Raw genomic sequence first — 10,301 nt, forward strand, 5'->3', positions numbered from 1 at the left:
TTTTTAGATATATAGCTCGTATGTTCTAGAAAGTTGTTTATTGAGATTTAAGGAACATTTTTCTAGTTGGTTGTTTGCTTCAATTTTGATCGGTTTGATATCTACAGAATAAAATCCGAAAAAAATTATAATGGAAATTTGACCTTGAAGATGAGGTTCAATGGAGAATGTATGTGGCTGACAAAATGATCCCTTTTGACATCAATGCCTCAAGTCTTTCGGGGCCCATAACCGCGAAAGTTGAAGTGATAGGGAAAAACGCCGGGACACGTGTCTTCTTATTTTTGGTCTTCCATCACGCTGTGGTGTCAGAATATGGTTAATAAACCATGACTCAAAAAATTACACACAGTGTTATTATTTAAGGTTGGTGTGATACGGTGCCAGAATCCATGGAGTATTCTGTGATTCTTTCTTTTGACATAGGTCTATAAAATGTAAGGTCAAGCCAGAAATCGGAAGGGAACATAAAAAAATTGTTGCCTTCAACCCATTTTGACCCGTTTTTCTACATTGATGCCAACACAGCTTCCACGAAAATTAATTTTAATGGTCGACATTATGGGATCCCTCCTAAAACACCTCATTTTAAAAATTTTCAGTCATACTGTATAGAATATGTTAAAAGTTCGCGAGTTCTGAAAGGGTGAAACTCGGATTCATCGATTGTAAAACATTTTTGGTTTTTGTCATATATTTTTGATCAGCGTACAATTCTATATCGATATTGCCATGTCCGTTCGTCTGTCCGTCTGTGTGAAATCTATTGTATGTACGTAGGACTTTTGATATTGAAAACGGGCTATGTAGGTGTACGTTTTGGTATAGCTCCCATACAAAGTGACGCGTAACGCATCGTCATTTTAAGGAATTTTTAAGATATTTCCCCATTTGTCCACCGAATTGATAGTAATTTGGTATTTTGTGTATCCGGTTTATATAGGTCTACGTTTTGGTATAGCCCCCATATAACGCCCCAATATATAGCATGCGTCATTTTAAAGTATTTTGCATATATTAGTCCCATTTGACAGCAGAATCGGTTGTAATTTCGTATTTTGTGTCTCCAGAGGCTTAACAACATTTGCACCAAAAAATTTTTATATAGGTCCATAGAAGGTACCTCCCGATTTTCGGTAAGTTGAAGGATGTGTCCTCAAAATCCCACCGTTGTGGGTATAAAACTTTCCACTTTAAATGTTTCGGTATAGGTCTACGCCTTCATATAGCCCCCCTTACTTCGCTGGAGTTACGAAACTTTCCTCCAGAAATTTATCGGTACATGTCAACGTTTTATACAGCCTTCATAGATGCTCCCGATGTTCGTTAACTGTCCGAATTGCGAATATACAGGTTTTGTTCTAGCCTATATTGCTCAATTTTATGTATTTCGTTCAATTTGGAAAATTATTGTCCCATGTTTTGGAAAGAAGGGAGTATGTATTATCAGTTGGGATATACATATGTACTACGCCTACAATTACAGGAAGAGTTTAGTACTTTCAGAAACGTTCATACACTTCAATGCAGTTCGTGGTGGTTATAAAAAGCTTAACGCCGCACAGTGGTTAAGATATCGATTTTCCTGGCCAAAACCCCCATTTTTTGTTGTCACCGATTGTTAATTTCTATATGGGATTCAATAGTAAACATATTGAAAGTAAGGAAAGCAAAAAATTAGATCAAAATATTGGAAGTTGTGGGCGTGGTAAAGTTAAGCTAACGCTAACACGCCGTGACAAATAATTTCCGATCATCAAGCTTAACTCTAAACGAGAAAATTAATAAAAAGTCATTAAAAATGATCTTCGCCCTAAAAGGCAAAATTTCAAAAAAATAAAAAACAGGCTGAGCCCGGCTGGGATTTGAACCCACGGCTTTGAAAACATATCAAAAAATGTTGTCACGGCGTGTTAGCGTTCAAAGCCAAAATTCATAACTTCAAAGGCAGCGCAAAAAGCGTTTGTCGTGAAGAAAATACATTTCAGCGGTCAAATATCCGCGTAAATGTATAAAACACATTTGCATTTGAAAAACGAAAAGTTCTAGGACAGAGAAGCTACTACATAGTCGATATGTCCGAAGATCTGCTTTACCACCAGTGAAACCAAGTAACGTAATTTGGTGACTATGTGGGTTCGGGTCCTTGGCTTTCCTTTTTCACTTGCAAATAATTTCCGATCATCAAGTTTAACTCTAAACGAGAAAATTAATATAACAGATATTGTGTTCATTGTTTTTTTAGTTAGGTAGGTAGGATGCCTTTGAGAGTCGTTTTAATAAATTACCGTAGCGTTTACAAAAAGTGAGCTGTTTTCGTTTTCCTCAGGTACTAAATTTTAGTGAAATTCCAAGTTTAGTGGACTAGAACTTTTATGGACAGGTTGAAACAAAGTTCAGAATGATGCCCGAGAGTGTCGTATATACGTTTGTATCCGTTTGTTCTACTCTACACCTACACACATACACTTTTAGTCGAATTTCCTCTTTACCATAAGACTTCAGATGGTGTAAGATTTGTGGTTAAGACTATTAAAGCATAAATAAAATATTCACAACCAAAGACCGAAGGAAAAACCAACAAAGATGTGGAAATCATGTCATACTTTTCTGTCATCCTTTTGCAAACAAATATAATGGAGTGTGTTTTTTGGTTGGGCATAAAAGAAAATAGACAATAACAACGGCAGCAGTTCCTGTTGCGGATGTATTAACAACTTCTTGTGATGTTTTTGAATAAAACATTGTCGAAAAAATACACAAGCACGCGCCGTCAGTCCAGCACGTATTTTAAATTTAACAAGTAAAAAAGCATTAAGTTCGGCCGGGCCGAAATTTTCATACCCTCCACCATAAAATATTCTGAACTAAAATGGAATAATTAGTTTCCATTCCTGTCCCCAACTTTAAGTGGGTACGTTAAAATGTCAGATAATGTACATAAAATGCTTCATTCGGGAGGCCCTTTTTTATGGTGCCTATATCTAACTATGTATGTTGACAATTTTTGGTGGGCTAGAAATTGGGAGGTGCCGTTATATAGAGGTTATAATAAAACATGGACCTTGTTGACAGTTTTTGATGGGAGCCTTTAATGTCAAATAACTCCTAATTCGGTTAAAAATTTTAGCTAGAATCCTCAAAATACCGAACATCGGTACATAACGTGGGAACTTCAAATGTCATTAACAGCTAGTTCGGGGGTATGTGGGCTATACGAAAATATGAACTTAAATGAACAATTTTAGTTGGATTTTAAATTTCAAATTACAAAAAGTTCGTCCAAAAAATAAAGCTAAGGTACGGAAAATCGGGAGGTTTGTTTTGGGGCTATACCAAAACATGGACCTACAACATTTTAAGTAAAATCCTCAAAGTACCGAAAATCGGGAAGTATCGTTATATTGGGGCTATGTTGAAAATTGTTGATGCAGATGTGTGGTGACCACTACAACCTTCAAATGTCAAATTACAGTTAGTTCGGTTAAAAATTGTTGCTAAAAATGCCAAATTATTGAAAATTGTGAGGTACCGTTATATGGGAGCTATATCCGAACATGGAGTTATGTTGACAATTTTTGATGGAGAGGTGTTGTGACCACTAAGAACTTCAAATGTCAAATTACTGCTAGTTCGGTTTAGTATTGTAGCTAAAATCATCAAATTACTGAAAATCGGGAGGTACCGTTATATGGGGGCTTTATCAATACATCGACCTTTCTTGACAATTTTTGGTGGAGAGGTGTGGTGACCACTATGAATTTCAACTGTCAAATGTTCAAATTACAGATATTTCGGTTAAAACTTGTAGGTAAAATTCTCAAAATACCGAAAATCGGGAGGTACCGTTGTATGGGGCTATACCAAAACATGGACCTACGTTCATAATTATTTCGAATATAAGTTTTTTGGTCACTAAGAACCCTAAATATCAAATTATAGCTAATTCGGTCTAGAAATGTGAATTTATAACGGCTATTCCAAAACATGTATCTATGTCCACTAGTTATTTAAGTTTATTGACTTTTAAAACCCCTAAATGTCAATTTATAGCTAAATCGGTCTGAAAATGTAACTAAAATCGTCAAAATGCCATAAATCGGGGGTACCGTTATATGGAGGCTATACCAAAACGTGGACCTATGTCCAAAACTTTTGTTATATAAGTTTATTTATACTTAAGAACCCTAAATGTCAAATTATAGCTTAATCGACCTGAAAATGTAGCTAAAAACGTCAAAATACCGTAAATCGGGGGGCACCGTTATATGGGGGCTATACCAAAGCGTGGACCTATGTCCACAAGTTTTGTTATATAAGTTTATTGACATTTAAGAACCCTAAATGTCAAATTATATCTAAATCGTTCTGAAAATGTAGCTAAAAACGGCAAAATACCGTAAATCGGGGGTACCGTTATATGGGGGCTCTACCAAAAAATGGACCTATGTCCACAACTTTTGTTATATAAGTTTATTGACACTTAAGAACCCTAAATGTCAAATTATAGCTAAATCGGTCTGAAAATGTAGCTAAAAACGGCAAAATACCGTAAATCGGGGGGTACCGTTATATGGGGGCTATACCAAAACGTGGACCGATGTCCACAACTTTTGTTATATAAATTTATTGACACTTAAGAACCCTAAATGTCAAATTATAGCTAAATCGGTCTGAAAATGTAGCTAAAAACGTAAAATTCCCTTAATCGGGGGTACCGTTATATGGGGGCTGTACCAAAACGTGGACCTATGTCCACAATTTTTGTTATAAAGGTTTATTTACACTTAAGAACCCTAAATGTCAAATTATAGCTAAATCGGTCTGAAAATGTAGCTAAAAACGCCAAAATACCGTAAATCGGGGGGTACCGTTATATGGGGGCTATACCAAAACGTGGACCTATGTCCACAACTTTTGTTATATAAGTTTATTGACACTTTAAAACCCTAAATGTCAAATTATAGCTAAATCAGTCTGAAAATGTAGCTAAAAACGGCAAAATACCGTAAATCGGGGGGTACCGTTATATGGGGGCTATACCAAAACGTGGACCGATGTCCACAACTTTTGTTATATAAATTTTTTGACACTTAAGAACCCTAAATGTCAAATTATAGCTAAATCGGTCTGAAAATGTAGCTAAAAACGGCAAAATACCGTAAATCGGGGGGTACCGTTATATGGGGGCTATACCAAAACGTGGACCGATGTCCACAACTTTTGTTATATAAATTTATTGACACTTAAGAACCCTAAAAGTCAAATTATAGCTAAATCGGTCTGAAAATGTAGCTAAAAACGGCAAAATAGCGTAAATCGGGGGGTACCGTTATATGGGGGCTATACCAAAACGTGGACCGATATAGCCCATCATCGAACTTGACCTGCCTGCAAACAAAAGACGCATTTTCCCAAAATTTCAGCGTTCTATCTCCATTTTTGTGGATGCTAGAGTGATTACCACAGACGGAAAATACTTGTTGTGTGTATTCCTCAATGTCGCAGTTGGAAATTATTTAATGCGTTAAAGGCCTCTATGGTATTTATGAATGCATATAAAATTCTACGTAGCTTTTTTCCATTTTAAGGACATAAAAGCCTCCAAGGAATTTTAAGTTTAGATATCATACAACATATAGATATGTATGATCTTGGCTTGAGTTAAATTCGAAGTTAATTGAATTCTGGCAATGAGAGAATAAAGACACAATAGCTCCGTTTTGAGTTTAGACTTAATGAATAAATGTATTATTGTTACAATATAGGAAGAATGTTCTATTGTCCCAATCACGAAATTTCTGGCCGTTAAGACAATTTATGAAACACCGCTCCAATTCCCCCATAGCCTCGGGTAGCTGTTAGACTTTTGCGGAACCTCATCACAGTCGCTCGTGACATATCTACTGGTCGAATATCCGAAATTAAACTAAATTTCCCATCGGAGGCGCCGGGGCTAGCAAATGTGCGTATGAGCTTTGTCGTCCGGACCCTGAAGACCCAAGAGTCAAGGAACTCACTCTTCAAGTCAACGGGCAGGTAGAAGAGCATGAGCCGAAAAAATGCCTAGACCACCAAAAGCAATAAAAAATTGGTACAGAACAATTGATACAGGTAAATTGTAGCCAAAGATCAAATCACTCTCGTATTTGAGAAGAAGGATAGAAGAACTACAGTTACTTTCAACGGCGCACAGTGGTTCAAAAATCGATTTCCTTGCCAAACCCCCATTTTGTATACCCTCCACCATAATATGGAGGGTATATTAAGTTTGTTTTTCCGTTTGTAACGCATTGAAATACTCATTTGCGACCCTATAAAGTATATATATTCTTAATCAGGGTAAAATTCTGAGTCGATCTGTGAGCGTCCGTCCGTCCGTCTGTGGTAATCACTCTAGCATCCACAAAAATGGAGATATATCGCTGAAATTTTAGGAAAATGCGTCTTTTGTTTGCAGGCAGGTCAAGTTCGATGATGGGCTATATCGGTCCACGTTTTGGTATAGCCCCCATATAACGTTACCCCCCGATTTACGGTATTTTGCCGTTTTTAGCTACATTTTCAGACCGATTTTGCTATAATTTGACATTTAGGGTTCTTAAGTGTCAATAAACTTATATAACAAAAGTTGTGGACATAGGTTCACGTTTTGGTATAGCCCCCATATAACGGTACCCCCGATTTACGGTATTTTGCCGTTTTTAGCTACATTTTCAGACCTATTTAACTATAATTTGACATTTAGGGTTCTTAAGTGTCAATAAACTTATATAACAAAAGTTGTGGACATAGGTCCACGTTTTGGTATAGCCCCAATTTAACGGTAGCCCCGATTTACGGTATGTTGCCGTTTTTAGCTACATTTTTAGACCGATTTAGCTATAATTTGACATTTAGGGTTCTTAAGTGTCAATAAACTTATATAACCAAAGTTGTTGACATAGGTTCACGGTTTGGTATAGCCCCCATATAACGGTACCCCCCGATTTACGGTATTTTGACGTTTTTAGCTACATTTTCAGACCGATTTATCTATAATGTGACATTTAGGGTTCTTAAGTGTCAATAAACTTACATAATAAAAGTTGTGGGCATAGGCCCTCGTTTTGGTATAGCCCCTATATAACGGTACTCCCCGATATACGGTATTTTGACGTTTTTAGCTACATTTTCAGACCGATTTATCTATAATGTGACATTTAGGGTTCTTAAGTGTCAATAAACTTATATAACAAAAGTTTTGGGCATAGACCCTCATTTTGGTATAGCCCCTATATAACGGTACCCCCGATTTACGGTATTTTGACGTTTTTGGCTACATTTTCAGTCCGATTTGGCTACAAATTGGCATTTTGGGTTCTTAAGTGTCAACAAACGTATATAACAAAACTAGTGGACGTAGATCAATGTTTTGGAATAGCCCCCATATACCGTTACCGCCCGATTTCAGGTATGTTGACGATTTAAGTTGCATTTCTAGACCGAATTAGCTATAATTTGATATTTAGGGTTCTTAGTGGCCAAAAAACTTATATTCGAAAAAATTCTGAATATAGGTACATGTTTTGGTATAGCCCCATATAACGGTACCTCCTGATTTTCGGTATTTTGAGATTTTTACCTACAAGTTTTAACCGAATTAGCTGTAATTTGAACATTTGACATTTTAAGTTCTTAGTGATCACCACACCTCTCCACCAAAATTGTCTGAAATTTTGGGAAAATGCGTCTTTTGTTTGCAGGCAGGTCAAGTTCGATGATAGGCTATATCGGTCCACGTTTTGGTATAGCCCCCATATAACGGTACCGGCGATTTACGGTAATTTGACGTTTTTAGCTACATTTTCAGGTCGATTAAGTTCGTAGTGACCAAAAAACTTATATTCGAAATAATTATGAACGTAGGTCCATGTTTTGGTATAGCCCCATATAACGGTACCTCGGTATAACGGATTTCGGTATCCCCATATAACGGATTTTCGGTACTTTGAGAATTTTACCTACAAGTTTTAACCGAAATATCTGTAATTTGAACATTTGACATTTGAAATGTCAAAGGTCGATGTATTGATAAAGCTCCCATATAAAAGTACCTCCCGATTTTCAGTAATTTGATGATTTTAGATACAATATTAAACCGACCTAGCAGTAATTTGACATTTAAAGTTCTTAGTGGTCACAACACCTCTCCACAAAAATTGTCAACATAGGTCCATGTTCGGATATAGCTCCCATATAACGGTACCTCCCAATTTTCAGTTATTGGCAATTTTAGCTACAATTTTTAACCAAACTAACTGTAATTTGACATTTGATGGTTGTAGTGGTCACCACACATCTGCATCAACAATTTTCAACATAGCCCCAATATAACTATACTTCCCGATTTTCGGTACATTGAGGATATTACTTAAAATGTTTAACCGAACGTAGGTCCATGTTTTGGTATAGCCCCAAAACAAACCTCGTGGATTTTCCGTACCTTAGCTTTATTTTTTGGACGAACTTTCTGTAATTTGAAACTTAAAAGCCAACAAAAATTCTGCAACAAAAATTGTTCATTTAAGTTCATATTTTCGTATAGGCCACATACCTCCGAACTAGCTGTTAGTGACATTTGAAGCTCCCACGTTATGTACCGATTTTCGGTATTTTTAGGATTCTAGCTACAATTTTTAACCGAATTAGGAGTTATTTGACATTAAAGGCTCCCATCAAAAACTGTCAACATAGGTCCATGTTTTATTATAACCCCTATATAACGGTACCTCCTAATTTCTCGCCCACAAAAAATGTCAACATACATAGTTAGATATAGGCACCATAAAAAAGTGCCTCCCGAAAGAAGCATTTTATGTTCATTATCTGACATTTTTTTTTTTTTTTCGAACGTTCCCACGCCACTCTTCCCCGCCCCTGCCGACCGAGGGGGCCACCTCCCCATAACGTAGGGAGAGCGTACACCCCATAATCCGGATTATGGAGGGTTAGTAGGGTAGGAAATTTCCGGCTACAGTTACACATCAGCCGGATTTACATAAAATAGTACTTAACAAGTTAATAAAACAGATTATGCAATAAGGACAACACAACATATATCTGGCAACAACTTAATTCTAAAGCTGTAGACGTAGAATAGAAGACTTTATTATAGGTAAAGGGTCTGTCAAGTTTATAAGTGCATACAAATTATTATAGATTTCACATAATGATCTAAACGGATTGCTTAGTTCATAGTTAGATCTTGCTAATGGAAGACTGAGCGGTATGTAATTCCGAGTAAACCGCGAGGGCACATTAAATTTTATTTCGTCAATTAAAAATGTTGAATCAATCTGACCACGTAAAAGTTTTATTAAAAATGTTGCTCTAAGCATTAGACGTCTCCGTGCCAAAGTCGGGAGATCAATAAGTTGTAATCGATGTTCATAGGGGGGAAGTGCTTCCACTGTACTCCAAGGCAAACCTCTAAGAGCAAACAGGAGAACTTGCGTTTGGACAGATTCTATCTTATTGTAATAAGATTTGTAGAATGGGCTCCATAATACGCAACCATATTCTAATGTAGGCCGAACCAAACTGACAAACAAACGTTTAGTTACATACGGGTCATCAAATTCCTTGGACCAACGTTTTATGAACCCTAAGAGCGATTTCGTTTTATTGACACAGGATTCAATGTGTAAATTAAAACGTAGTTTATTATCTAAAATGACACCAAGATCATCAAATGAATCAACATCATCAAGCTTGTGAGAACCGATAAAGTATTCAAAATAAAGAGGTCGACTTCTAAACAGCGATAATTTTTTGCATTTCTTTAGATTTAGTGACATACCGTTTATACTACACCAATTTGCTAGAGAATGCAAATCATGTTGGAGTTTTAGTGCTTGATTTCGCGAATCAAGGTTGCAGAATAGTTTAACGTCATCAGCAAACATTAAAACTTTAGAAAAATTTATCACAGAAGGAAGGTCATTTAAGTACAGAACGAAAAGTAATGGTCCTAAATGACTTCCTTGAGGAACACCAGAGTGAACAGTAATGTCTCTTGAAATTATATTATTGAAAGATACCTTTTGGGAGCGATCTTGCAAATAAGAAGAAATCCATGATAAAAGTGTAGTTGGAAAGCCCATTGTATCCAATTTGTGTATCAATAACTTATGCACGACCGTGTCAAAGGCCTTGCTAAAGTCGGTATAAATTACATCTGTTTGATGTTTTAGAGAAAATCCATTGTGAACATGGCAAGTAAGTTCCAATAAGTTCGTTAAAGTTGATCTCCCTTTTAT

This window comes from Musca autumnalis, unplaced genomic scaffold (assembly GCF_047663935.1).
Source record: "Musca autumnalis isolate F117 unplaced genomic scaffold, ASM4766393v1 scaffold_2, whole genome shotgun sequence".
Classification (NCBI taxonomy): Eukaryota; Metazoa; Arthropoda; class Insecta; order Diptera; family Muscidae; genus Musca; species Musca autumnalis.